This window comes from Schistocerca piceifrons, chromosome 8 (assembly GCF_021461385.2).
Source record: "Schistocerca piceifrons isolate TAMUIC-IGC-003096 chromosome 8, iqSchPice1.1, whole genome shotgun sequence".
NCBI classification, from domain to species: domain Eukaryota; kingdom Metazoa; phylum Arthropoda; class Insecta; order Orthoptera; family Acrididae; genus Schistocerca; species Schistocerca piceifrons.
In genome coordinates, this window is record NC_060145.1 from 61,291,201 (window position 1) to 61,308,088 (window position 16,888).

Sequence of the window (16,888 nt, forward strand, 5' to 3'; positions counted from 1 at the left end):
AATTTTTGAAAAGTAAGGAAAGAGGGGAAGCATATACCCATAAAAATAACCCTCCTAATGAGGTTTCAATGGCCATTAAACCAACTTTTAGAGCACTGGCTTCACCAGAACTGCTAGAAAAATGTCTGCATGGGAAAACACAGAACCCAAATGAAAGTTTCAATGCTCTTATTTCGAAAAGATGTCCAAAGACTGTGCTTGTTTCCAATTTGGTGGTGAAGATTTGTGCTTTGGAAGCTGCAGCAGTGTTTAATGATGGGAATGTGGCAAGACTTCACATCCTCAGCAAGTTGGGCTTCACACCTGGAGTCTTCACTGAGCAGATACTGCAGATCATCGATAAGCAAAGAATCGCCAAGGCGGAGACTTCAGTCCAGAACATACAAAAAATTGCTAGGCAAAGGAGCAGAGAAGCTAAAAGAGCTGTAGAGCATGATGAGGAAGAAATGGAATATGGATATGGGCAGTTTTAGCTAAGGTATGATAGATTTTTTATTTTATTTTACATTTCATCCAAACTTTAAAATGATTTTTCTGCGAATTAAGGTTTTCTGCTTTCATGAACACATATATCAGAAACTACTGGAAGGATTGCAATGAATTTTGGCACACCTATTCTTTTACTTTGAAGCAGTATGTAAATGGAACATAATTTTAATCGAGATATTATACACAGTTTTGTGGTTGATAATATATTGAAAAGTTTGCTTGTAAAAAATGTTCAAATCCAAAATATCACAAAAAATAATAGCATTAATTTACCAAAATGTTACTGCACTTAATTGTACATCTATTAGTGTAGATTATTTTACCATCAAAAAAATTTGTCAAATTTGACTCAAAATAATGAAAAAGTGTACCTTAAAATAATAATGCAATAAAAAATTCAAAATTATCTCACTGCATTAGATTGTTATTAAAAATTCTGATTTTTTTAAAAAAATCACATTAGATTTCTATATAAAAGTGTCAAAATTTCAATGAGATTGAACAAAAATGGCAAAGATATGGATTTACAAAAATATCAGTGCAAGACTGCCGCTGTCTCCCCTTAATAAAATGTAATATATCATCCCAAAATTGTTTTAGTGACCTTCCCTCAAGAGTTAAAAAGATACAAAAGCTGAACATTTTCAAAAATGAGCGTAAGAAAATACTTATAAGTGAAAGCTTTTACAGTGTTGATGAGTACATAAATTTTACGAATTTGAGGACACCTACAACTTACGTTGAACATAGCTATGTGTCACTGGATGTAATGTGAACTTGTTTGGTTTATGTACTGGGTTATCTGTATGATTTTATATGTATCTACATGATTTGCTTCTGTTTATGTACTTAATTATCTGGATCAGTTGTATACAGACACTATTATTTAAGGTTTTTTTGTGTTAACAGAAACAAGTCTTATATCATTGTACATGATAAAATGGATGATCAATAAATGAAACATTGACTAGGGACTGGGCATTAATTTTGGTGCCATTAACAGCCTTTACATACTGCAAGAATTTCTTTCGATTTTGTGAAATGTCATTTGACAATATTCTTCTGTGGTAGTCTTTGAAGACATCACACATTGCTCTCTTGACAGCCAAATGTGTTTCATTCAGCATCTTTCTATCTATAGCCCTACGCTATGTTTTACGCCTATTATGCACTAATCTCTGTTTCTTTAGCAGATACTTTACAGCGACTGTATACCATTTGGGTTCCCACCCGTTATGAACTGTTCTACTGGGTATATGCGAGGTTTGTCCAGAAATTAAGGTTACAAGGCATGCAGCTTTAGCATGGAATGTCCCTATGGAAAGTTGGTGCGACTAGCATGTAGCGGGAAGCGAGCGGAGGGAACGAGCATTCCCAACAATCAGTGGCTAGTATATTAGTGTTGTGGTGACTATTAGATATGAGCGTCCTCATTCCAGCTCCCGCCAAGTGCGAGGTGAACGCTGTAATTCAATACTAAATGCTAAGGGCATGAACGTCGCTGCGAAACTATTGTTTCAGTTTTTGGAGTGGACGTGAGGTCAAGGCAGCATGAGACAAAATATGTATGTAATTTCAATTTTGGAAGGACAAAAATTCACCACGAAGACAATGGAAGGCTGTCTGTTGTGACTGATGATGTAGTGCAGGAAATTGAAGAACATCTCTCTGATCGCCGTTCGACAAATGACGGCCTGCGTGACATTTGTCAAAACATTTAAACAACTCTTGTTCATGAAATCGTAACCGATCGACTAAATTAGCGCACGTTATGTGCGCGATGAGTGCCCAAGATGCTTACTGAAGCACACACGCACACACACACACACACACAAAGAAAAAAGACACAGTACTGCTCTAAAATTTCTTGCCCATTTTGACACAGAAGGCGAGGCTTTCCTCAAACCTATAGTGACACGAGATGAAACTTAGGCTTGTCAAAATACTCCTGAGAGAAAACGACAATTAGTGCCGTGGTGCCATACTCATTCTCCTTCACCCAAAACATTCAGAATTCAGAAAAATGGCCCCTAGCACTATGGGACTCAACTGCTGTGGTCATCAGTCCCCTAGAACTTAGAACTAATTAAACCTAATTAACCTAAGGACATCACACACATCCATGCCCGAGGCAGGATTCGAACCTGCGACCATAGCAGCAGCGCGGCTCCGGACTGGAGTGCCTAGAACCGCACGACCACCGCGGCCTGCTTCTGAATTCAGCAAACAGCGAGGAAAACCATGGTGTTGATGTTTTGAGGCACAGAAGGAGATCTGGTTGCTGATTTTTTGTAAAGAGTTGAAAATATGAATGCTGCAAGATATTGTGATACTATGAAGAAACTTCACAGAGCCATACAAACCAAACATCAAGGGATACTGAAAACGGGAGTCTGTCTCTGTCATGTCAACAAGCGTCTGAACATCGCTCATTCAACACAAGAGTTGTTGACTTCGTTTGCTTGGAATGTTTTAAGCCAGTCCTCTCACTGCCCCGATCTCGCACCTAGTGATATCACCTGTTCACCTAATTGAAGGAACATCTTCGTGGACAACACTTTTCCGACGACGAGGAGGTGAAAATCGGAGCGGAGAACTGGCTGTAAAAGGTGGCGAGAGACGTTATGACACAGTAATGAAAAAACTCTTTCCACGGATGACAGTATGTATTGAGATAAATGGTGATTATATGCCAAAATAATGCAGGCCCTATACTGCAATACATTTAATTTTTATTAAAATATGTTCTTTTTTTATACTTAAAAAAAAATCTTGTGTAGATTAGCCTTTTATCTATTCAGTGTGTGGTCCACTATTCTTTCAAACTTGAGCCCCAGTTCTTCTACATCCTCCTGACCTGTGCTGAAAGTTTCAAGTTCCTCATTGACATATGACATTACTGATTTTTTATATAGTTTATATAACATATATGTCTTTCTGCTTGTTTTAGTTGCTCATCTCTGAACTGTGCCATGGTCACAATACCAGTTTCAATGTGGCCATCTTCAAAGAGATCAGGTCTATTTCTTGCCACTAGATTCAATATATTTTTATTGTGAGTGGGATTCAGAACTATCTGTTCTAGTCAGTTTTCAGAGAAGGCATTTAGTAATGTTTCAGAGGATGTCTTATCACATCCACCACTAACAAAACTGTGATTTTCCCAACTGGTTGTTGGGTGATTAAACTCTCCACCAATGATTACAGTGTGACTGGGGAACTTGCATAGAAGTGAACTGAGGTTTTCTTTAAAGTTTTTGGTTACGTCAGGAGATTAGTCTGTTGGGCGATAGAAGGATCCAATTATCATTATATGACCATCCCTGACACTGAGTCTTACCCAAACAATCTCCCACGCAGCTTCAATTTCTATCTCGGTGGATTTGAGTTTTTTGTCTACTGTGACAAATATACCACTTCTGTTTTCCATTTGTCTATCCTTTTAATACACACTTAAAATTTCCCAAAAAATCTCACTGTTATAAATTTCAGGTTTCAACTAGGTTTCTGTACCTAGTATTATATGAGCTTCATGGGCAATTCAAACTCTGGCACTTTGTCGTAAATGCTTAAGGCGGAATGTAATGGATTTTGGTCCAAAAACTTGTTTTTCAAAAATATTATTTTCTTGATTTACACAGTTTAATATATGTTGTGTGTGAATTTTATCGTGATATCAGCTTTAGAAATGCCTTTAGATTGTTAAACTGATTAACTCTGCATTGGCGGCCACTGCCACCTTTTCCGACATTTGGAAAACTGCTTGTTTTAGCGGAATTTTCGTCAGTGTGAAGGCTATTTTCTTTTGTTATCTTTGTCTGACATCTATAGCTCTGGCTGACATCTATATATTTGCCTGAAAACTTTCTTGCATGTGATTTATTTACGTTTTGACAATACTAACACATATTAGTAAGTGGAAGGTTGAATTCGCAAACTTTTACGTGAAAGTCAAGATTTAAGCATAATGAGTGGTGGAAAAACTGTGTTTAGAAGGTGGAGGTTTCATGGAAATCGGTTTACCAACAAAAAAGAGGAAGCAGCTTGAACTGAAGGACATAAGCTCTCAACTTTGGCATTGAAATTTGGGACGGGAGAATTGTACAGGTGCGTGAATGATGTTGGTATGGATTCCATTGGATTCAGACTTATTGATTTAGAGCTTCTCAGCCAGGTTACAACGTTTCCATGTTCATGTGTTAGGTGTAAAAATATGAAATGCGTGTTGAAGAAAGAAGAGCTTATAATTTGATATTAGTTTGTAATACATGTGGCTATGAATTTTCATTTTCCTCCTCCAAGATAGCTGACACTGGTCCCTATAAAGCAATTTTAGGTTAGTATATGCCTTGAAATCCCTTGGACAGGGCGCTAAAGGAGGTAATTTGTTGTCTGGTTTTATGAAAATGCTTTCACCTTGTGCAAGGTTTGAAAAAATAAAGTAATAAATGTCTGGTGCTGTATGCAATACTGCAAAAGATTCTATGAAAAAAGCAGTTGGGTAACTGGAGGAAATAAACCAAAAAGAAACATATCATGCGGTAGATATTCATGACAATGAATCTCCTAGAAATGTTACTGACCTGTGTGTGTCTGTAGATGGGACCTGGATGAAAAGGGTTCACAAATCTCTGTATGTGAGTTGCATCTGTTATTCGTATTGTCTCAGGTAAAGTTTTAGATGTAGAAATCATGTCTAAATACTGCTACCAGTGTGCAACAAGGAAAATGTCCAACAATGATGATGATGATGCGGTCCCATACTCCGAGGAGTGTAGAGGACGATGCAGGAGACCCGCACCACTGACTAGGCAAGGTCCTAGCGGAGGTGGTTTGCCATTGCCTGCCTCTGACTGTAATGGGGATGAATGATGATGAGGAAGACGACACAACACCCAGTCATCTCGAGGCAGGGAAATTCCCTGAACCTGCTGGGAATCGAACCCCAGACCCCTTGCGCGGGAAGCAAGAACGTTACCGCAAGACCACGAGCTTCAGACAGCTGAAGACAGTGAGAAATTGTGGCAAGAAAAGCGTGCACTAGTATGCACTAAAAATTATAGTGGTTGAAGTGGGGGCATGGAGGCTGCTGCAGTTGTGAGGATGTTCTCCATATATGAGGATCAGAATGGTGTTAGATATACTAAATATCTTGGTGATGGGGAATCCTCTTCATTCAAAGCTGTAACAAATAAAAATCCGTGCAATATACCAATAGAAAAGTTTGAATGTGCAGGCCACATCCAAAAGAAGCTTGGTGGTAGGGCTCGTTGCTTGCTGAAAGAGAAAAAAGGGAAGTACTTGAAGATAGAAAACCACTAGGAGGAAAAAGCAGGCTTACTCTTCAGTTATTTTATGGGAGAGCCATCAGGTAAAACACACATAATTTAGAGGCAATGAGGCGGCTGTGTGGACAATTTTTTTCCACAAACTATCCACTGACCAAACACCAATGCAAAATCTGTGTCCAAAAGACGATTGGTGCAAGTTAAATAACAGAAATGAGATGTATACACAAAACACTAATAACCAGAACCTGTTACGAATGTAATTAAGCCCACATGCAGATTTCTTGACAACTCTGGTTTGTTGAGGAAGTATCTTCATGGAAAGACAAAAAATGCATATGAAAGCTTCAATAGTTTAATTGGGATTAGATGCTCAAAAAGGACATTCTGTGGACTTGAAGTACTCAAAATAGGTGTTTATGATGCAGTTTTATTAACAACAATGGCAAAGCTGAAGTGCTGAATAGAGCTGGCATAGATCCTGGTGTATTTACAACAGAAGTATTTTACACCATCGACGAGAGCACAGTCAAGAAAGCTAACAGATCAGTGTCTTACCTGCAAATACAGGCCAGGCAGATTCAAATAGGAGAGAAGTGAGACCTGGAGGATGAGGAGTATCAGTATGGAGGATTTTAAAATTGAGATAAGCTTATTAAATGTAGAAGTATGAGAAGAAAATCTTTGAACCTCATTTGCTTTGTTTTACATTTTTTACGTTATTAGAAGTCTTTTCTCAAAAAGTATATGCACTAATGCTATGAGTTTTTCAGGAACTCTTCCCAACGTGTTGCTGTCCCCCATGGAACTAATAAAGACGAGATCCTGCAATTACATTCTGATTTTTGAATGACTGTATGTAGGAAAAAAGTTAATTTTGGTTGTGCAAAATTGAAGACTCTGTTAATGAAACCATAAATTAATAACTTTAGTTCAGTGGTCTTATAATCTTCTCAGGTTACTACAATAAAATTTGAGATTAATTGCATGATAAGAATCTGAGTTATTAAGACAGTAAAAAAATTAAAAATTCAGATTTCTGGCAAAATATTAGTCCTACATATTCTATCATATTTTTCCGTTAAAACACAGCTCTTTTGCTTTACACATGGAAAATTTTAGATTTGTACATTAATAAATATGGCTGTAATGATTTTTAAAATAAAATTTTACATTTTCCATTACATGTCCCCTTAATACTCTCATCTGTGGGAGGCATTTTTTCAATCTTACACTGATAATTCTGGGTTTCCTACAGCTATCGTTATATGGATTGGATGGAGGGTCACCTAATCTAAAAAACCTTTGTGTGAACCCCACACACAGTCAGCTTCCTGAGTAGCAGCCTCTGATGGGTAGTGCACACCTGACCTATTTAGGGGGCCCTGTAGTTCTCAACCCCACGGGACAATCCAGGAAGTCGCAGCCTACTTTGTCACAGAACTTTCGAAGTCTCTGGTTCAGTATTTCCACTTACCTCAGAACGAAAGAGCCACAATCAGTTCTGGGACAATGGTGCAAATTGTAAGCTTCACTGAAACCCTATGCACAAGGCTGGTCCTTTCAACCTACTCTGCCAGTCTTTGGAATGACCCAAGAATGACTGGGAGCCCAGGCAACAGGCATCATTTATTCCAACGTGCATCCCAATCTGCAGCCAGTTGCATCCTGTTCCCTCAATGGCTGCTGGAGTAGCCCCTTCAGGAAGTTGTATGAGGCTCCCAGGTATACACACTGAGTGCACCTGGTGTCCTTTCCTCTCCTTTGTTGCCATTTCTCTAAGGGATGCCATTATTCGCTGTACATTTGAACTGCCATCGATTAATAGACCCCTACCCTTTTGCGTTTGCCTCTTGACACTGGACAAAACAGGTTTCCCCAGAACAGATGAAGTGAGTCCCACATATCTGCTTACCTGAGTTACCTCTGGTACAGGTATCTCAGGTACACGAATCATGGGAGCTCTTTCAACAAACCGATTTGCAGCAGTTGTCAATAGTTTGACAGTAGTCAGTGAGATTTCCAGCTGCTTACGATCGTCAACTAACTCATCCCATGTTTTTGAACAGCATTCACAGTGGGATTGCATTTTGACTGGTGCAATGTATAACAAGGCAGTGAACAAATGACTTTAAATTAAACCTGCTCAAATTGTTTAAATCATACCTAACTGGAAGAATGCAGAAATTTGAAATAAGCAGTTCACATAATATGCAAAGAACTGGTGATTTTTCAAACTGGGGAACAATCATGAATGGGGTGCCACAAGGTTCGGTCTTGGGTCCTCTTCTGTTCTTAATATATATTAATGACTTACCATTCTATATTCATGAAGATGCAAAGCTGGTACTTTTTGCCGATGATACAAGTATAGTTATCACACCCAACAGATAAAAATTAACTGGTGAAATTGTAAAAGATGTTTTTCAGGAAATCATTAAGTGGTTCTCTGCAAATGGGCTGTCATTAAACTTTGACAAAACACAGTACATACAGTTCCGCACAGTAAATGGAATGACACCATTAATAAATATAGAGTTCGATCAGAAGTCGGTAGCTAAGGTAGAATATTCAAAATTTCTAGGTGTATGCATTGATGAGGGGTTGAACTGGAAAAAACACACTGAAGATCTACTGAAACGTTTGAGTTCAGCTAGGGTCATCGCAAATTTTGGCGATATACATCTCAGTGAATTAGCTTATCACGCCTATTTTTATTCTCTGCTTTCGTGTGGCACCATATTCTGGGGTAACTCATCACTGAGTAAAAGAGTGTTCATTGCACAAAAGCGAGTAATCAGAATAATTGCTGGAGCGCATCCAAGATCATCCTACAGACACTTAGTTAAACAGCAAGGGATCTTCACTGTAGCTTCTCAATATACATATTCACTTATGAAATTTGTTATTGACAATCTGAACGAATTCAAAAGTAATAGTAGTGTACATGGCTACAACACTAGGAGATAGGATGATCTTCACTACTCAAGGTTAAATCTAACTTTGGCTCAGAAGGGGGTAAATTATGCTGCCACAAAAGTCTTTGGTCACATACCTAATAGCATCAAAAGTCTGACAGATAGCCATGTAGCATTTAAAAGGAAATTAAAAGAATTTCTGAATGGCAATTCCTTCGACTCATTAGATGAATTTTTGGATATAGTAAGTGGGTAATTTCCCAACCCTCACAAAAAAATATTAAGTGTTATGTAATATTTTGTGTAATGTAATATCTTGTATAGACACCTTTTATTAACCTGACACGTTCCACATCATTACGAAGTGTCGTATTCATGATCTATGGAACAAGTACTAATCTAATCTAATCTATCTTTTAATATGTAGACCTGAAAAGTAGCTAATTCCCTATGAGAATTAAAGCAGATACACAGAACGAGATTTCTATTAAGGCTACACAAAAACCTGTGGTAAAAATTATTAGTTTGCTAAAACGTTTTGACATTAATTACGGTTGTTAGCAACTCAAAAAGCGATTTAATTTATGATAAATGCAGATAATAAATGCAGCTGCTCCCTTAAGGGAAAACTAGATGTAACACAGAATGTTAGAAAATTTGCTAGAGTAACTAAATCACAAACCCCAATTTGATACAAATTGCTGGTAGATGATATAAAGGACAATGGTAGCTTCCGAAAATTCTCAAAACACACGTTTATTTGCCTTGATATACAATGAAATTCTGGGGTGATGTATACATTGACTGAACTGTGAACACAAACGTTGATTTGCTATGAATTAAATTACATGTCTAAAACACCTGTACCACTAACTCACCAAAATATAATTTTCTAAGCATCCGAAAATTCTAAAAATAACCTATTTCTCAGGTAATTGTACAATGAAATTAGAGAAAGATTGTTCTGAACGAGGATAGGCCTATTGATCTTAAAAATTTTAAAAGAGTGTAGTTCAATTTAAGCCTATAATTGACGATAACAATACTAGTTTATAGTGGCACTCACGAATGTTCGAAATTTCATAATATATCACAATACAAACGGGTATTGGTACAATCAATGAAAGATTACGGAGAAGTAGCTACGCGAACAGTAAATTACACGAATATAGGACTTTAAATCGACACACGATCTTGTACAAGCGGTTTCACACAAGAGAAAATTCCTTTTTATATTTAAATAGAAGTGCGCATTGCACGGATTTTTCATTTAGCTGATTCTGTGTACATTTCTACACTGGCAGCCGAAGAAGAACACTGCAGCGTAAGTTATAGATACTGCTATTCAAGAAGGTTAGAATCCTTGGTGCTATACGATAGACATTACTGTCAAAGCGAGTGGAGTACTGTGTGTGTGTATTGATTTATGATGTTTGCGTTTCACGGATAGGAATATTGGTGATTCCCTGATTGAGTCATTAAAAGTGAGGAAGTTGCGCAATTTGGTTGCTGGCTATGGTGTGCAGTCTCGCTCTAAAAGTTGTATTTTATTAACTCCAGAAGTGAGTATTGTAGATGTTAACAGGTTTCAACTCACTCCCATAACCAGTGTATTGGCTGTACTGTACTGTAACAGGGAGAAAAAAATGTATGTAGAAACGTGTTAACGCCTTAGTAATTGGTTTTTGCAGTATTTGCGTATTTCATTATTAGAAAAAAATGTCTGCAGGTCACTGAGGCGTTAACATACGACCAAGGTGGCATTAGGATAAATTTTGACAGCAACTTTTCTGGGCGTGGATAGCACAGAGCATTGTCAACTGATTTATTATTTTCTCTCAGTTTACTGTATTTACCCTTCGTTCTGAACATATGCATTGGAAGTCACTTGTAGATTTTCTTAGTCTTAATAGAAACATTTCTGTTTCTTATTATTCCTGACAATCTCCAAATGTGTTTGGAAAAGTGATAGAGGACAGCATATTAGGAAAATTTTGCGCAAAAGTCGGTTCGGTCATTGCTAATGCTATACAATATCAAACCTCCTTTTGACTGTTACTATTACAAAGAATAGTCGCTATATACGTTTTCTCATATATGTAGTTTACATTAACAGCCAGTAGCATTTTTTAAGCTGCGAACATTCGTAAAATTGATACAGAGAGTAAAAACTTTCTGCTCTGTTTGAATTAGTTTTTTTAATCATGTCTTTGGAATTTTTATATGGGCAGGGAATTTAGTGAATGAAAATACTTTTGCAGTCCTCGCATAAAGTGTTATCATTAGAGGAAATCGACTAATAAGCCACTGTCAACCAGGATCTTCCTGCACCCATCTGTGTTAGGAAAAACATGTTTGTACAAGTTCTTCACTATGTGTGCACTGCCTCATTGGATTTTGTGCTTACAATTCATCACCGCTCAGACTGAAGATGTCCATAGATACTGTACTAGAAGGAGAAATGTTACCCTTATTATAAGATAGACATTAGTCTCAGTATAGAGAGATTTTCATTTTTCCTATAAGGTTCTTACCAAAGTGCTTAAGTTTCACAAACTAGAGCTCCGTTAGTTTTACTGAATATCCTGAATAAATTATTTGTAGTTCTGAAAACTTATTTGTTGTGCAAGCCAAATCAGTAACAACACTCTTTGGGTCAACCAAATCGTTCGATTCCGCCCGTTGGCTTTGACCTGTGACGTAAGGCTGTTGTGGTGTGTGACATCATGATGGCCCAAGGTTTTGTTTGTGAGTGTTGTGTGTTTGTAGGTGTCATGTTGATGCAGTCGATGGTGCTCTCTGGTGGTGTGTTTGGGGGTTTCGTGTTAGTGTTGTGGGTTTAGTTTGTGCTTGTGGTGTGTTTGTAGGTGGTGTTTTGCTGTGGTCTGTGGTGCTATCTGGTGGTGTTTGTGGGTTGCATGTTGTTGTAGTATTGGGTTCATTTGAGTGGTAGACATTGGCTGGTATTGTCGTGGTGCTGACTGTAGTGGAATATTTTGCAGTGAGTTGATGGTGTAGTTTTTTTATGCCTAAGTTACTGTAGTGTCGTTTTCAGTTCGCTGTCTGTGAATTCTTTATAGGCTATTACTGTTATGTCTTTGTCAGGTATGGATATGACCCAGAAGATTAATAGTTTTCGGTTATGGGAGCTTAGGGGCGACACTCCCTTGTCGCTTATAAAGTTCCTCCAACTTTTCGGTATTTTGGCAGAATTCGTGCAGCGTTCGTTGGGTGGAGAACCTATGAGGCTTACCAAAGTTCTGACCTCTTGGACCAGGGACAGCTATATGTGGAGATGTCGGAGGGATAACGTATGGCACTCCATACGTCAAGGTTCCTGGGTCGAGAAATCTAGGTTGGGCATGTGTGAGATTGTGTTGATGAGTTATCATTTTTGTTATCAATCCTCTCACAGTTTCTGTGCGCATTAGGTGGGTGTGAGTGAGCGAGTGGTGCTTGACTGGTATTCTTTTTGTCGTGAGGTTTGTTCTGAATGTATTAAATATAGAGGTAAGTTGGTTGGGCCTGGGGTAGTTGTAAAGATTGATTAGTCGCAGTTTGGGAGGTGAAAGTTTGTGAGGGGTAAGCCTATGGTTGGTTTATGGGTGTGGGGGACTGTGGTATCAGGGGCTGGGTCTTCAGAATGTGTTTCTAATGTTGTTGAGTGTTGTACAAAAAGGGGGTTAGTGGATTTGATTCAGGAATATGTAGAAGAGGGTAGTAGTGTAGTAGTTTCAGATGGGTTTTCTTCTTATAGCGGGTTGGGTCAGGAGGGGTACCAGCATTTAGTAGTTAACACAGTATTGAATTTTATTTGGTTGTGGTTTATTCTGTGTGTGTGTGTGTGTGTGTGTGTGTGTGTGTGTGTGTGTGTGTGTGTGTGTGTGTGTGTGTGACCTAGAGGGCAATGCCGGAGCTTTTTTTTTTTTTTTAGATTCATGGTTGGTTTTGTTGTTGGTATTTGTGATTGGTATTGTGAGTTGGTGTTCATCTTTATAAGTGAAGGGAAGTATTCAGTTTCAATGTGTAGTTGTAGTTGTGGGTGTTTTGGTATTGGTAGTTTGTTGATCTATATAGATCAAGGGAAGTGTTCGATTCGAATTCTGTTGTTTTGTGTTTTTTGAGGTAGTACTGATTGTGGACGTGGTTGTAGGTTAGAGTTTCATGATTTGGTGTCGGTAGTTTCTGTTGACTTAGATAGGTCAAGGGAAGTGTTCGATTCCAGTGGATATTGTTTTTAGGTGATTTTGGGAAGGTTGTGGTCATTTTATTTTATCGTTTTTGTCATTTGGTTTAGTGGCGTGTGCTTATTTCTAGTTTCTCCCCACCCAAAAACCTCAATTTCCCCCGCTTGTCCCGTTAGTTTCATTATATTTTTGGAGGTGTATGTGTTTGATGGTTTTTCGATCGATTTTTGTGTTTGTTGTCATGTTTATGTAATGATGTCATATTTGTAATATGGGAGTTGTGAATGGTCATTTCCACCATATTGGTGATGTCATTGGTTGAAGCAGATGGGTGGAATCCGACATTTCCCTTAACTCCATTCATTTACTAATATGTACCACTAATTCACAGTTAGTTGAAGATAGATTAAATCATTTTATGCTATTGATATGAAAATGTCTAGTTTGGAAACAATCACTAAACGGGATATAGAGGAATGTTAAATATAAATCATCTGGTTTGACCAATGACACTGGAAACATTCGAAAAACGCTGTAAACAATATGGCGACAATAATGTAATGTTGTTGGAGATTTTTTCCCAAATCGGCTAAGCTACAGTCTGTCTGTCAGTACAACCAGTTTTTTTAGTATCACATTTGTTGACTTCACCAGCTCGCAACCAAACTGACACCTTTCAACCTAACCTATACCTCGGGCAAATATATCATGTATTGCTGGTAACAATCAGAGCAAAATGCCTCGGACCTTTGGAGGTGACGGAGTCCCACCTCTAACTGACAAACCAGGGACTCCAAAGATACGACTTGGCAAACAAATGGTAATGAGATGGGGAGCTATTAATATTAATGGGGGCTACTCTGGGAAGAAGGTAGAGCTGGCAGAGGCTGCAAGTAAGATGGGGCTGGACGTTTTAGCTGTTAGTGACAACAAGTTTAAGATCAACCATCTCCCCCTATGATCTTGGTATGATATTATACCAAAATTCTCTTGTGGGGGAAAAACTAGGAGGAGCAAGCTTATCAGAAGCAGTTGCTGTTAAAAAGTATAGTCAAATTTTCTTTCTAGTCATTTTTCATAAATTTAATTCCCCTGAAGTGTCATCACTTTTGGCCCTTTCATTGCAAAAAAGTGCACTTTCTAATTGTAAATGCTGTTATGGCCTTTTGTTTGTGTATTTTTTTTTCTTTCAAATACTATTTTATTTCTGCAAAATAGTTATGAATACCTGAGTGACACTTTGACTGTTAGTTGTCAAATTGAGTACCATTATCACTTAGAACCAGATACCTTTTGATAAGTGATGTAGCCTATGCTATTTTCTGCGTGCTCTTCAGTAGTAAATGGATCTTGTTTTTTCATTGCTTTTATTATTTGCTGTACACTACTCAACAATATTTTTTTGTTTCTGTGTAGTTTTTGTTTCTGTATAGTGGTTCATGGTGTGGGTTCCTGTAGTCATGTCCTAGTTCATGAACCACGGGCAACGTATGAGTGGCCAAGTAAGTGGTCCCGACAGTCGGGATACCAGTTACTTTGGAATAAGACTGGGCATCTCGGACATATTCTGAGTCGTGGTCACCTTTGTGCTCATACGGCAAAGACTACCAAATCCACCGGTTAGTCCCTCAGCCGTTAGGGGTAAAACCCAATGGGACTCGGGGCAAGTAAGGCTAGCATCCTGCTTCCCTGGTACTTTAAATATGATGCTGGCAACAATCAGAGCAAAATGCCTCGGACCTTTGGAGGTGACGGAGTCCCACCTCTAACTGACAAACCAGGGACTCCAAAGATACGACTTGGCAAACAAATGGTAATGAGATGGGGAGCTATTAATATCAATGGGGGCTACTCTGGGAAGAAGGTAGAGCTGGCAGAGGCTGCAAGTAAGATGGGGCTGGACGTTTTAGCTGTTAGTGACATTTGGGTAAGGGGTGAGAAAGAAGAGGAAGTGGGAGAATACAAGGTCTACCTGTCAGGAGTCAAAGCAGGAATAGCACAATGGGGTGTAGGGCTTTACATCAGGAAAGAAATGGAACCCAGCGTAGTTGCAATAAGGTATGTAAACGAACGACTGATGTGGATAGATTTGACAGTGTCTAGCAAGAAAATTAGGATTGTCAGTATATTCGCATTGTGAAGGGACAGATCAAGATAAGATGGATAGTTTTTATGAGGCACTCAGTGATGTAGTTGTTAGAGTAAAGGACAATGACAGTGTTCTGCTCATGGGTGATTTGAATGCCAGGATTTGAAATCGAACAGAAGGGTATGAAAAGGTTGTGGGTAAATTTGGAGAGGATATGGAGGTCAACAGGAACGGGAAACAACTCTTGGATTTCTGTGCCAGTATGGGCTTAGTAATCACAAACTCCTTTTTTAAACATAAGAACATTCACCGGTATACTTGGGAAGGCAGGGGAACCAGATCTGTCATTGACTATATAATAACAGATCAGGATTCAGGAAGGCTGTGAGGGACACACGTGTATTCAGGGGATTCTTTGATGACACTGATCATTATCTAATCTGCAGTGAAATTGGGATTGTGAGGCCGAAAGTGCAGGAGGTCAGGTCCATTTGTAGGAGGATAAGAGTGGAGAAACTTCAGGATAAGGAAATCAGGCACAAGTACATAACAGCGATCTCAGAAAGGTACCAGTTAGTTGAATGTAGTCAATTACAGTCATTGGAAAAGGAATGGACAAGGTACAGGGACACAGTACTAGAAGTGGCTAAAGAATGTCTTGGGACAGTAGTGTGTAAAGGTAGGATGAAGCAAACAGCTTGGTGGAATGACACAGTCAAGGCAGCCTGTAAAAGGAAAAAGAAGGCTTATCAAAAATGGCTACAAACCAGAACCCAGGTAGACAGAGAAAGTTATGTTGAAGAAAGAAACAAAGCCAAACAGATAATAGCAGCATCCAAGAAGAAATCGTGGGAAGACTTTGGAAACAGGTTGGAGACTATGGGTCAAGCTGCTGGAAAACCATTCTGGAGTGTAATTAGCAGTCTTCAAAAGGGAGGTAAGAAGGAAATGACAAGTATTTTGGACAGGTCAGGAAAACTGCTGGTGAATCCTGTGGATGCCTTGGGCAGATGGAGGGAATATTTTGAAGAGGTGCTCAATGTAGGTGAAAATGCGATCAGTAATGTTTCAGATTTCGAGGTAGAATGGGATAGGAATGATGATGGAAATAGGATCACATTTGAGGAAGTGGAAAAAATGGTCAATAGATTGCAGTGCAATAAAGCGGCTGGGGTGGATGAAATTAAGTCGGAACTCATCAAATACAGTGGAATGTCAGGTCTTAAATGGCTACACAGGATAATTGAAATGGACTGGGAGTCGAGACAGGTTCCATCGGACTGGACAAAAGCAGTAATCACACCAATCTTTAAACATGGAAACAGAAAAGATTGTAACAACTATAGAGGTATCTCTTTAATCAGCGTTGTGGGTAAAATCTTCTCAGGTATTGTTGAAAGGAAAGTGCGAGTATTAGTTGAGGACCAATTGGATGAAAATCAGTGTGGGTTTAGGCCTCTTAGAGGTTGTCAGGACCAGATCTTAAGCTTACGGCAAATAATGGAGAAGTGTTATGAGTGGAACAGGGAATTGTATCTATGCTTTATAGATCTAGAAAAGGCATATGACCGGGTTCCTAGGAGGAAGTTATTGTCTGTTCTACAAGATTATGGAATAGGAGGCAAACTTTTGCAAGCAATTAAAGGTCTTTACATAGATAGTCAGGCAGCAGTTAGAGTTGACGGTAAATTGAGTTCATGGTTCAGAGTAGTTTCAGGGGTAAGACAAGGCTGCAACCTGTCTCCACTGTTGTTCATATTATTTATGGATCATATGTTGAAAACAATAGACTGGCTGGGTGAGATTAAGATATGTGAACACAAAATAAGCAGTCTTGCATATGCGGATGACTTGGTTGTGATGGCAGATTCGATTGAAAGTTTGCAAAGTAATATTTCAGAGCTAGATCAGAAATGT

At 38.6% G+C, this 16,888-nt stretch overlaps 1 protein-coding gene across 1 annotated transcript in view; it reads left to right on the forward strand.

Annotated features, from left to right (window-relative positions):
• Positions 1–10,076: 10,076 nt before the first annotated feature.
• Positions 10,077–16,888, forward strand: part of LOC124711135 (protein argonaute-2) — a 266,005-nt gene continuing 259,193 nt past the window's right edge. The window contains exon 1 of the mRNA XM_047241028.1: positions 10,077–10,257. The gene's annotated coding sequence lies outside the window, so the exon portion shown is untranslated. The remainder of the gene's footprint in view (positions 10,258–16,888) is intronic.